Source organism: Manis pentadactyla, chromosome X (genome assembly GCF_030020395.1).
Source record: "Manis pentadactyla isolate mManPen7 chromosome X, mManPen7.hap1, whole genome shotgun sequence".
Classification (NCBI taxonomy): Eukaryota; Metazoa; Chordata; class Mammalia; order Pholidota; family Manidae; genus Manis; species Manis pentadactyla.
In genome coordinates, this window is record NC_080038.1 from 98,141,821 (window position 1) to 98,155,500 (window position 13,680).

At 42.0% G+C, this 13,680-nt stretch overlaps 1 pseudogene; it reads left to right on the forward strand.

The window, feature by feature from the left end:
* The first annotated feature begins 9,529 nt into the window (after positions 1-9,529).
* LOC118923380 (T-complex protein 11 X-linked protein 2-like) lies at positions 9,530-13,316 on the forward strand (annotated as a pseudogene).
* The last annotated feature ends 364 nt before the right edge of the window (positions 13,317-13,680 follow it).

Genomic DNA, 13,680 nt, shown 5'->3' on the forward strand with positions numbered 1-13,680 from the left:
TGTAAATCTGCTTGATGAATCTAAATGTGGGGGCCATACTTGGCCAAGTGTACCTCTGTGTAAATCAGAAATTCTGCTCAGGTGGGATCCCTGCTAAGAACTGGTATGCCTTTTTCCAAAGAGCCGGCCTCAAGCACTTTCTGTGACTGATCTGACAGAGATAGTCAGCGAAGTTTGTGAGCTTAGCATTGCTCATGAAATCGTGGTAAACCAAGATTTCTACATGGAAGAGAGTGTTTCACCTCTCAACAGGTACAGATGCTTCTATTTTTTCCCTTTTACTCCTCCCGGCATAGGTTCGTCGACTTTTAACCAGATTTGAAACATTTTTATCAATTATACTTCAAGTTTGAGTAGTCTTACTTGGTTCCAACAGATGAAACAAACCCTTCCTAATTCCCAGACTTATGTGCTTCTCTTTTGCCACTATGGGAATCTTAGGACTAAAGCGCTTAGCTCTGTCAATGTTTCTCTTGATCTTCACGCTGCTTTGTTTGCCCTTGCCTGTTGCCAACATGTACCCATGGCAGGCACAGCTTCCCTGAGGGAGGTTTTCACCAAAACACAGGTCTCCTAGCATTTTCCTTACCACCTTCATGGTCCCTGGAACCCAGGTTAGGTTTATTTTCTTGTGGCATGTGTGCCAAGAAAGTGAAACTAGGAGAGCGTAGGTCTTTTAAAGTGGCTAGGGGTCGTGGTGGGGATAGTGGTCAGTGAAGCAGAGAAAGTAATACTGTTTAGAGCTTGATTTTCATCATTTTGTTTTTTACAGCCTTACTGTAGTGTAGTCATGTAGAAAGTACACCGGAAAAGAGGTTGAAACAGCATTTGAGGTTATGTATTTATTATACATAATTGGCAATTGGTTTGACATTTGGGCTTACAATGCTACTCATCACAGTTACAGATCCTTAAGGGCAATCTCATTGTCAGATACTTCTTCAACAAACGTTTGAGGACCCATGGAGTGGAAGGCAGAATGATGAGTGCTGAGGACCTATAGTTGAGCAATATGCTGGCTTTGCCAACAGGAAGCTTCTGCAGGAGAGATAGTCAGACAGTAGAGAGTTACTGTGCAGTGATAAGTCCTCTCACATCTGGGATGTGGAATTCTATGTTTGTGTTCAGCTGACTGAAGAAGGGTTAGAGAAGACTTTCCTAATAAGGCAACACTTGGGCTGGGTCTTGGAGTATGAATAGGCACTGGGAGAAAAGGATTCTCCCGCAAGTGGACATGACATGCCAGAAGCATAGAGTGGTAGAAGATGATTATGTATTCATTAGCAGATATTGTTATTGTCGGAGAACATAGTGTTGGAAGGAGGAGGAGGATAAAGTACGAAAAGTGGCAGGAGATAAAGGAGGAGAAGAATAGGATCGTGAAGGGTACTGGAGGTCATGTACCTGCTGGTGATGGGGAGACCCTGAAGGACTTTAAATGAGCAGGCAAACGTGCTCAGATTTGTATCTTAGAAAAATCGTTTATTTTTAGCAAGAGTATATGGCATTGTGGGAGGTAGGCCATCAGGTAGTATAGGGAAATGGATCGACTGTTGCAGTAGTTGAGGTGGGAGAATGATGATAGATGTGGATAGATTCCAGAGGTATTCAGAAGCAAAGTCTTTGGAGTTTTGTGGTCAAGTGGACAAAAGGATTGAGGGGAAAGGAATTAAGGACTCTGGCACACACCAGATATACAATAGTTGGTGACATCTCACAAATAGGATTGGTGTACTGGGGGAGGAACATTGACCTTTGTTCATTTGTCTATTTATTGATTGCAAACAATTTAGCAAAAGCATGCATTACTATTGTATTTTTTGAGGGGAATTTTGCTATGCTTTCTAGTTTGCATGAACAAGGAGCAGGTGTGAAAGGGGAAGCTGAGTTCAATTTTCTGATTGCTGAGTTTGAGCAGTATGTAAGACTTTTTCAGGTGTTATCAAGAAGGAAATTAAATCCTTTCCTGGATTTCGAGACTGAAGTAAAAAGATCATATAGTTCAAAGGATCTATTCTTTATAAATAATTGACCACTTAGTTAAAAGTATGTGTCTTTTGGGGTGGAGCCAAGATGATAGCATGAGTAGAGCAGCAGAAATCTCCTCCCAAAACCACATATATTTTTGAAAATACATTAAATACAACTCTTTCTAAAAGAGAGACCAGAAGACACAGGACAACAGCCAGACTACATCCACACCTGCAAGAACCCAGCGCCTTGCGAAGTGGGTAAGATACAAGCCCCAGCCCTGGGGGACCCGTGCGATCCTCACCATACCTCCCGGCAGGAGGAGAGGAGTCAGAGCGGGAAGGGAGAGGAAGCCCAGCACTGCTAAATAACCAGCCCTAGCCCGAGTGCCGACACAGTGCATGCGTGGGGTGCTGGAAACTAGGGAAACAGGACAGTGAGACCTGTGAGTGGGTCCCCACAGGCAGCACCCAGGGACAAAGAAAAGTGAGTGCTTTTTGAAAGTCTTAAAGGGACAGTGACCCCACAGCTGAACGGAAGCATCCTGGGATACTAGCCCACCAGCTTGGAATCTCGGGGAACTTCGGGCACCCTAATCCCCTGGGCAGCAGCGCACCTCGGAGGCCCCTCACAGAGATAAAGAGCCTCCTGGCCATTTCCCCTCCAATGTGGCTCCGTCATATTGGAGCAGCAGCCTGAGGCAGGCCATGCTCACAGCAACCACAGAGGTAAACTCCATAGCGGCCGGGAAAGAATCAGACAACCCGTCTGCATGCAGCTGCCCAGAAGAAGCAGCTAGAGGTCGCTGTTCTCCCAGGAGAGGAAGGCCACAAACCAATAAGAAGGGATATTCTCCCAGCAGTCACTTGCACCAGCTCCGCAGACTATCTCTATCACCATGAAAAGGCAGATTTTGAGACAGAAAAAAATCACAGAGTTAACTCCTGAGAAGGAGATAGACCTAACCAGTCTTCCTGAAGAAGAATTCAAAATAAAGGTCATAACCATGCTGACAGAGCTTCAGAGAAATATATAAGAACTAAGGGATGATGTCCGGAGGGAGATTACAGAAATGAAACAATCTCTGGAAGGATTTATAAGCAGATGTATAAGATGCAAGAGGCCATTGATGGAATAGAAACCAGAGAACAGGAATGCATAGAAGCTGATGCAGAGAGAGATAAAAGGATCTCCATGAATGAAACAATATTAAGAGAACTGTGTGACCAATCCAAAAGGAACAATATCTGCATTACATGAGTACCAGAAGAAGAAGAGAGAAAAAAAAGGGATAGAAAGTGTCTTTGAAGAAATCATTGCTGAAAACATCCCCAAACTGGGGAAGGAAATAATCAATAGGAACATGGAAGTAAACAGAACTCCCAACAGAAGGTACCCAAGGAGGAAAACACCAAGACATATAATAATTAAAATAGCAAAGATCAAGGACAAGGACAAAGTTTTAAAGGCAGCTAGAGAGAGGAAAAAGGTCACCTACAAAAGAAAACCCATGAGGTTATCATTAGATTTCTCAAGAGAAAGCTTACAGGCCAGAAGAGAATGGCATGATGTATTTAATGCAATGAAACAGAAGGGTCTTGAACCAAGAATACTGTATGCAGCACGGTTATCATTTAAATATGAAGAAGGGATTAAACAACTTCCAGACAAGCAAAAGTTGAGGGAATTTGCCTCCCACAAACCACCTCTACAGGGCATTTTAGAGGGACTGTTCTAGATGGAAGCACTCCTAAGGCTAAACAGATGTCATCAGAGAAAATAAAATCACAGCAAAGAAAGCAGACCAACCAAATACTAACTAAAGGCAAACAATAAAATCAACTACCCACAAAAGCAGTTAAAGTAAACACAAAAGAGCACAGAATAAAACAACCAACATATTAAGAATGGAGGAGGAGGAATAAGAAGTGACAGAAATAAAGAATCATGAGACAGTGTTTATAACAGCTCAATAAGCGAGTTAAGTTAGATAGTAAGATACTAAAGAAGCTAACCTTGAACCTTTGGTAACCACGAATCTAAAGCCCACAATGCCAATAAGTACATATCTTTCAATAGTCACCCTAAATGTAAATGGACTAAATGCACCAATCAAAAGAAAGAGAATAATAGAATGAATAAAAAAGCAAGACCCATCTATATGCTGCTTATAAGAAACTCACCTCAAACCCAAAGACATACACAGATTAAAAGTCAGAGGATGGAAAAAGATATTTCATGCAAACAACAGGGAGAAGAAAGCAGGGGTTGCAGTACTAGTATCAGACAAAATAGACTTCAAAACAAAGAACGTAAAAAGAGATAAAGAAGGACATTACATAATGATAAAGGGCTCAGTCCAACAAGAGGATATAAACATTATAAATACATGTGCAACCAACACAGGAGCACCAATATATGTGAAATAAATATTAACAGAACTAAGGAGGAAAGAGAATGCAATGCATTCATTTTAGGAGACTTCAACACGCCACTCACTCCAAAGGACAGATCCACCAGACAGAAAATAAGTAAGGAAAAGGAGGCAATTAAAAACACACTGGAACAGATGGACCTATTAGACATCTATAGAACTCTACATCCAATAGCAACAGGGAACACATTCTTCTCAAGTACACATGGAACATTCTCCAGAATAGACCACATACTAGGCCACAAAAAGAGCCTAAGTAAATTCCAAAAGATTGAAATTCTACCAACCAACTTTTCAGACGACAAAGGTATAAAACTAGAAATAAATTGTACAAAGAAAAAAAAAGGCTCACAAACACATGGAGGCTTAACAACATGCTCCTAAATAATCAATGGAGCAATAACCATATTAAAATGGAGATCCAGCAATATATGGAAACAAATGACAACAACACAAAGCCCCAACTTCTGTGGGACGCAGCAAAAACAGTCTCAAGAGGAAAGTATATAGCAATCCAGGCATACTTAAAGAAGGAAGAACAATCCCAAATGAATAGTCTAAAATCACAATTATTGAAACTGGAAAAAGAAGAACAAATGAGGCCTAAAGTCAGCAGAAGGAGGGACATAATAAAGATCAGAGAAGAAATAAACAAAATTGAGAAGAATAAAACAATAGAAAAAATCAATGAAACAAAGAGCTGCTTCTTTGAGAAAATAAAATAGATAAGCCTCTAGCCAGACTTATCAAGAGAAAAAGAGAATCAACACACAACAACACAATCAGAAATGAGAAAGGAAACATCACGATGGACCCAACAGAAGTACAAAGAATTATCAGAGACTACTATGAGAAACTAAGTGCTAAGAAGCTGGAAAACCTAGAAGAAATGGACAACTTCCTAGAAAAATACAACCTTCCAAGACTGACCAAGGAAGTAACACAAAAGTTAAACAAATCAAATATGAGCAAGAAATTGAAGCGGTAATAAAAAAACTACCCAAGAACAAAACCCCCCGGCCAGACGAATTTACCTCGGAATTTTATCAGACATACAGAGAAGACATAATACCCATTCTCCTTAAAGTTTTCCCAAAAATAGAAGAGGAGGGAATACTCCCAAACTCACTCAATGAAGCCAACATCACTCTAATACCAAAACCAGGCAAAGATGACACCAAAAATAAAAATTTCAGACTAATATACCTGATGAACGTAGATGCAAAAATACTCAAAAAATATTAGCAAACTAAATTCAAAAATATATCAAAAGGATCATACACCACGACCAAGTGGGATTCATCCCAGGGCTGCAAGGATGGTACAATATTCAAAAAATCCATCAACATTATACACCACATAAATAAAAAGAAGGACAAAAACCACATGATCATCTCCATAGGTGCTGAAAAATCATTTGACAAAATTCAACATCTATTCATGGTAAAAATTCTCAGCAAAATGGGTATAGAGGGCAAGTTCCTCAACATAATAAAGGCCATATATGATAAACCCACAGCTAACATCATACTGAAAAGCGAGAAGCTGAAAGCTTTTCCTCTGAGATCAGAAACAAGACAGGGATGCCTGCTGTACCCACTGTTATTTAACATAGTACTGGAGGACCTACCCATGGCAATTAGACAAAACAAAGAAATACAAGGAATCTAGATTGGCAAAGAAGAAGTTTAACTGTCACTATTTGCAGATGACATGATATTGTAAATAAAAATCCCTAAAGACTCCACTCCGAAACTACTAGAACTAGATATTGGAATACAGCAAAGTTGTAGGATACAAAATTAACACACAGAAATCTGTGGCTTTCCTATACACTGACAATGAACCAATAGAAAGAGAAATCAGGAAAACAATCCCATTCACAGTTGCATCAAAAAGAATAAAATACCTAGGTATAAACCTAACTAAAGTAGTGAAAGACCTATACCCTGAAAACCATAAGACACTCTTAAGATAAATTAAAAAGGACACTAACAAATGGAAACTCATCCCATGCTCTTGGCTAGGAAGAATTAATATAGTCAAAATGGCCATCCTGCCCAAAGCAATATACAGATTTGATGCAATCCCCATCAAATTACCAACAACATTCTTCAATGAACTGGAACAAATAGTTCAAAAATTCATATGGAAACACCAAAGACCCCGAATAGCCAAAGCAATCCTGAGAAAGAAGAATAAAATGGGGGGGGGAGTCTCAATCCCCAACTTCAACTCGACTACAAAGCCGTAGTAATCAAGACAATTTGGTACTGGCACAGGAACAGAGCCACAGAACAGTGGAACAGATTAGAGACTCCAGACATTAACCCAAACATATATGGTCAATTAATATATGATAAAGGAGCCATGGACATACAATGGGGAAATGACAGTCTCTTCAACAGATGGTGCTGGCAAAACTGGACAGGTACATGTAAGAGAATGAAACTGGATCACTTTCTAACCCCATACACAAAAGTAAATTTGAAATAGATCAAAGACCTGAATGTAAGTCATGAAACCATAAAACTCTTAGAAGAAAACATACAGCAAAAATCTCTTGGACATAAACATGAGTGACTTCTTCTTGAACATATCTCCCTGGGCAAGGAAAACAAAAGCAAAAATGAACAAGTGGGACTATATCAAGCTGAAAAGCTTCTGTACAGCAAAGGACACCATAAATAGAACAAAAAGGTATCCTACAGTATGGGAGAATATATTCATAAAAGACAGATCCGATAAAGGTTGACATCCAAAATATATAAAGAGCTCATGCACCTCAACAAACAACAAGTAAATAATCCAACTAAAGAATGGGCAGAGGAGATGAGCAGACAGTTCTCCAAAGAAGAAATTCAGATGGTCAACAGACACATGAAAAGATGCTCCACATCATCAGTTATCAGAGAAATGCAAATTAAAACCACCATGAGATATCACCTCACACCAGTAAAGATGGCTACCATCCAAGAGACAAACAGCAACAAAATTGGCGAGGTTGTGGAGAAAGGGGAACCCTCCTACACTGCTGGTGGGAATGTAAATTAGCTCAATCATTGTGGAAAGCAGTATGGAGGTTCCTCAAAATGCTCAAAATAGACTTACCATTTGACCCAGGAATTCCATTTCTAGGAATTTACCCTAAGAATGCAGCACTTCAGTTTTTAAAAGACAGATGCACCCCTATGTTTATCGCAGCACTATTTACAATAGCCAAGAAATGGAAGCAACCTAAGTGTCCATCAGTAGATGACTGGATAAAGAAGATATGTTATATATTCACAATGGAATATTATTCAGCCATAAGAAGAAAACAAATCCTACCATTTGCAACAACATGAATAGAACTAGAGGATATTATGCTCAGTGAAATAAGCCAAGCGGAGAAAGACAAATACTAAATGATTTCACTCATCTGTGGATTATAAGAACAGAGGAAAAACTGAAGGAACAAAACAGCAGCAGAATCACAGAACCCAAGAATGGACTAACAGTTACCACAGGGAAAGGGACTGGGGAGAATGGGAGGGTAGGGACGGATAAGGGCGGGGAAGAAGAAAGGGGGTATTATGATTAGCATGTATAATGTGGGGCTGGGGGAAAGGGGAGGGCTGTGCAATACAGAGAAGACAAGTGGTGATTCTACAACATCTTACTATGCTGATGGACAGTGACTGTAATGGGGTTTGTGGTGGGGACTTGTTGTAGGGGAGAGCCTAGTAAACATAATGTTCTTCATGTAATTGTAGATTAATGATAACAAAAAAAAAAGTACGTGTCTTTGGATATGGAAGCTAAGGCACACATATAGGTTAGATGCAGAACCAGGGCTAGAGCTCTAGAGCTCAACCCCTAGTTCACGGTTCTTCCCACTGCAGGAGGGGGAACTCTGAGGAAGGATAAGGTACGCTTCTGAGAGGGTGTGGCTAGGGCCTTTACATCTGCAACTAAGCTTAGTTCATCCAACTCTGCTCAAGTCTAAACACAGCGTCTGGCCTGTCAGTTGGACGGTATTTCATAATGTTAAATGCTGCTCAGGGTTTAGGAGATTATGATCCTTTAGCAATTGTCTGATTAAAGAGCAATTTTCTCATTCATCCTTCCTGCAGTCCAGAAGGCTTGCTTGTGGAGAAACGTACAGTACTTTTTGGGAGGACCTGGTAGAGCAGCTATTGAATACTTACCCTGACTGCATCTGTGCCCTTGAACTTCTAAAAGAAATTAAGGAGGTGAGTAACCAACCTTTCATTTGTGGATGTTAAGTTCCTGCACATCCCAGACCTTTGAGTTGTGGGTGGATAGTGACATCCCAAGTAGCATACTTCCTTTCTGAGCATGGTCCACTACTTAAATAGATAATATGGAGATGCTTTTATTTTATTTGTGTGAGATGAAGCTTGAAAGTTGGCAACTGGCTATGACAACACAAAATATCTGCATATCATGCAATTAAATGTTTTGACTGAATCCCCACTAGGCTTTATGTGATTCGAAAGCGCTTAGATGAATGAGAGCCTTTGCACACAAGGAACATATACTTTTGAGCCAAAAGGCTATTTCAAGTGGCCCTTAATGGTTCCTTTCCCTATCCCATCTTTGCCCTGTGAAGTAGAGGAACCTGCAGATGTCCTTATCCCTCGTTCAGAATGCCTCATCACTTCGTGGTGGTGTGTATTTTATATGTTTAGTTCATGCACTTCTTTTTAATCCCCCCTTGTATTTGTATATTTTGGTATCATTAATAAACCATTACACGAGGAACACTTGTGGTTACTAAATTTCCCCAATTATTCCCCCTATTTTTTCACATCTTTATCTAATTCTGCCCACAAAATGATAGGGCACTACTGTTATCACTGATCTCAATGAAGCCTTAAGTTATAATCAGTCCCTAAACAGAGAAAAATAATACTCTGTAGAAGAAAGTTTTGGACCTAGTTTACAGACTCCCAAAAGACACCAGGTGGGATGCTTTGTCTTGAACGGGCTGTCCTTCGGAGACTGTTTGGAGTTCTAATCATTTGGCTCCACTTGATTTTCTTTTCTGGGCAGATCTTGCTACCACTGCTTTTGCCACGCCAGAACTGCACAAGAAATGAGATTGAAGAAGCTCTGGACATGCATCTCCTTAAGCAGGAAACAGATCATGGGGCCCTGGATGTTCCTCATCTCTCTAGCTACATCCTCAACCTGATGAACCTGCTGTGTGCACCAGTCCGAGATGAAGCCATGCAGAAACTAGAGAACGTAACAGATCCTGTGCAGTTACTGAACTGAGAAACCAAATGTACTGTCCCTGAAATCTACCTTAGGCATTGTGCCAGAAAACTCTGAGCCAAATAGCATGCTGTAGCAGCTGCTCCTCCTAGCTTTCCCATACTAAAGAACTGACCAGTAGCTCTTATTTTCCTCCCTGGACTGTTGACTTTTGTTTTCCAAGGACAGTCTCTCAGGGACCTTTGGATGACTTTCAGATCGCTTGGACCCCCTTTAAGAAGTGATGCCGTTGAACTTTGGAGTGCAGTAATTCTTTCCTCTAGAGATTTCCCAGATGCTCCCCTACGTGTCCTAACACAAACCCTCTGAAGGGACAGGAGTGAGGATTATCCTTGTTTTTCAACTAGAAGAACCAAGACCCCGAAAGGTAAAGTGATATGCCCAATGAGCTAGAAACTCCATCACCATCATTATAACTACTCCCAGATAGTGGTTAAGACTTTGGTCATTTTCCTTCGACTGACTGCTGTTTCTGGGAGGTGAGAGAGTGGCTACAGTGGGAAGAACTCTAGACTGGTGACGAAAAGGTCAGGAGATGTATCTGTCCATAGTTCTGCCAGAAACTCACCCAGTAGCCTTGGGTTTCTGGCCAGTGACTTTATTTGTAAATTGAAGGAAGACTGCTGCTCTGAATGCCCCCTTTAAGTCTAAAACACTGTGATTTTAGAACTCCTTGCTTGGATTCCACCCATGCACGTTAGATTTCCTCTCGTAGTGTAAATGTTTGGTTACTCCGTAAGACAGGGGCATCTTCCATGATCTGGGCCTGATGGAAATGGACATGGTGTGCTGTACCCTCCAGAGCCTTTGACCTTATCTGCAGGAACATTCTGTCTAGGATGAAGGAAATAAATCCCAGGAACTCCTCAACAAGCAGCCCAGTATGTTTAACATTTAAGGGAGGGAGAGGGAGAGAGAGAGTTGACCTTGGGTCTACCTTCTTACGGTGATCAGAGTATCTTCTAGGTCTTGAATTAAAAATAAAAAGATTAGGGGGAGGGGACAAGAGGCTGTAGGAAGTAGGAGCATTTCTCTGAGACAGAAAGACCTACAAAGTTTTTTTATTGATGAAGGGTGTGTCTAAAATCCTTAGTCTTCAAGCTTGGGAGCTTGAAGATAATCACCTATTTCTCCTATGTATCATAGATGTCCTTGCTTGCACCACAAAATGACTGAATAAAGCAGCAGCAGACCTCACTCCACTATCTCTGAGGCCTGCCATTCTCCCCCCTCCTCCAGCACAGCCTGTTCATCTCCAAATTGGGCAGATGACAGCCAAGAGTTCTCCAGCTCTACAATGGTGCTATCCCAGGGTTACCTGAACCGTCTTCCCTAGGATCCTGACAACAAAGATGTCCCTGAGGTTGGGAATGTGTGTGAGAGCTTTGCCTTCTTGTTTGGTATTCAACCCCTCCACCCGAACCCTCCTCTCCTGAAGGCCCACTCTTCCCTTCCTCAGCAGACTCTGCTAATGGACAGAACCCGGCTGCAGGAGATGGAGTCCCAGTTGCACCAGTTAACCTTCCTGGCCTCAGTCGTGTGAGTGGCCAGATGTTTCCATGGTAATGTCTTATTCAGCTCATCTGAATTTGTGTATAAACTCAAATGCATAACCAAAGCCCTGACAGAAGAATTTAACTGCAGGTAAACTTCATAGATTAAGCTTAGCCTTGAAAATACTATGTGCTTTTGGGGACATAAGAGGAAGTTTGATGTAACTTTGGTATTGCTCATTCTTTATCACAAGCCACACAAGGGCCCTTGGGAACCACCTACAATGATTGTTGGTGTCCTTTGATAAGTCATATTGAGGCTTGGGACAGGGGTGGGGGAAAGACCTTCTTTCTGAAGAGGAGAGTATGGGAGCCAGTTTGCTAAAAATGAGTCACTCTGTACTTGAAAAGGTGACACTTGATTTGTGTATGTCCAGAAGCTGATCAGTTGGTCAATAATATTGATTGATCATTCATGGCCTACAGAGAACTAAAGCCAAAGTGGAAAGAGGAATCACAGTGCAGGACTCTTAACAGAGTTACCATTTAATTGGTGAAACAGGAAAAGTAACCACGGAAAAGACCCAAGAAAGTCTTAAAACAGTATTTAAATAAAGTGTACGGTACTAAAGAATAGTGAGTGGGTGCAAGGATAGACCTTGTCCAATTTATCTTTTCTTTGAAGTGGAATGTGATGTGATGTATATGAATGCTTGGCACCTTGAGGGTAACGGTGAAGGTATTTCACCTGCACATGGTGTCCTTCTGTCTAGTAGTGGTGGGGGGCTGGAATTCTCCTTTGAGTAGGCCTGGCTTCAGGAATGGCGCTCTCTGTGCTTTGCTGCGATGCCAGGGCCACTCTGTTTTCTGTCCTTCATCACTAGGTCTGAAGAGGCGATGCTGAGTGTGAGTGAACAAGTGTCTCAGGAAATCCATCAAGGCCTCAGAGACAGGGGCTTCACTGACCTGAGCAGTGAAAACGCAGCATCACTTATAGGCCAACTCCAGAACATCGTTAAGAAGGATAACTGTGTTCGTAGCATCATCGGTAAGAGTCCCCCCCAGGATGTGGTGGCAAGGGTTGGCAAGAATGGGGAGGATGAGCTGGTGGACACAGCCCTGGAAGTCAGCTCCCAAACCACATAGAAATGGAAAAGCATGATCACTGGGAAATTCTTTTGGCCTTAGTTTCCTCATCTATAATATGCAGGGTTGCAGTTGACCTCCTGGAGTTTGAAGTGAATGTATAATACTGAGGTGTATCTGCAGCTAGGATATATGACTCTGAGGTGTGTGAGATACTGTCCCACCAACCCTACTAATTCATCCCAGGTCATTGTCTGACTGCAGCCCAAGATATATGGTAGGGAACCCTTTGTGTATCTCATGCTTTAAGCTAACATGCAGGCTTCTACTTCTCTCCTAAGTACTGATGCTGACTTAGGCTACAGGGCATATTCCATGCTGGAATGGAAGCAGTGAACTTGACCAGCTAGCTTCTGACTTTCCTATCTTTACATAGTCTACTTCGGATGTGTGGGCCTGAATTTGGTGCATTGGCTGCAATGTGTGGACTTTAGGATGTCATGTACAACATCTGGGATTCTTCTAGTGGATCAGATGCATGCCAGGAGCTCACTTACAGCCACGTAGTCTCATTAACAGCTAGAAATGTAAGAGCTTAACATATTTTGATCATGCACTGTGTTGGGGAGCTTGGTGACATTCCCTCCCCCAGAATAAACCAAGCAGATCTCACTTAATTGGTTTACCCAAATGGGTGCATAGGTCAGTGAAATACCTCAGGTAACTTCAACATTGGGGAGCAGAGAGTACAAAAGCATTGTGCCTTTCTTCTCAAACCTCTTTGATATCCTTTCCATAGTTTTCGCTAGTTCACGTATCAGTGGACCGTGGGCTTCTCAAGTACCTTTTGGTTCGTGGCATGCAGAAATCTCAGCTAGACTTCCCTGGAGGCCTAAGTGTCCCTGAGGGGGAGCTGGCAAAACTGGGATGGAAGTTTCCCAATCTGATGAATCCCAATCAGCAGGTGTTTAGCCCCTGCTATGTTGAAATCCGAAAAACATATCATCCCATCAGCTCAGGCACAGGGAACACAAGTGGAGTCTATTTGACAGTGCTGGCCCCTGGCCGTGGCAACAGGGATCCAGAAGAGAGGGCTCAGCATGTTGCTGGATGTCATCATCTGTGTATGGCAGAGCAGACAGTCTTCCTCACTACCTCGAGGACGCAGGACCTCAGGTTCCAGGCATGTAAACAGCAAGTTGCCTAAACCCCTTCATCAGTAACCTTCTGGGCTGCAGGAAAACCTTGGTTCCCTCTGTGTTACGACTGGACCCAGATCGTGTGCCCTTAATCCCCTGTCACCTAACTAGCTGAGAAGAAGCCAGTGGGCCCTCAGTTTTCCTTCCAGTGACTTATCTTTCTTCAATATGCTGGTTTGAGCAGGAACCAGGGAATCGTCAGCCACTAGTATTA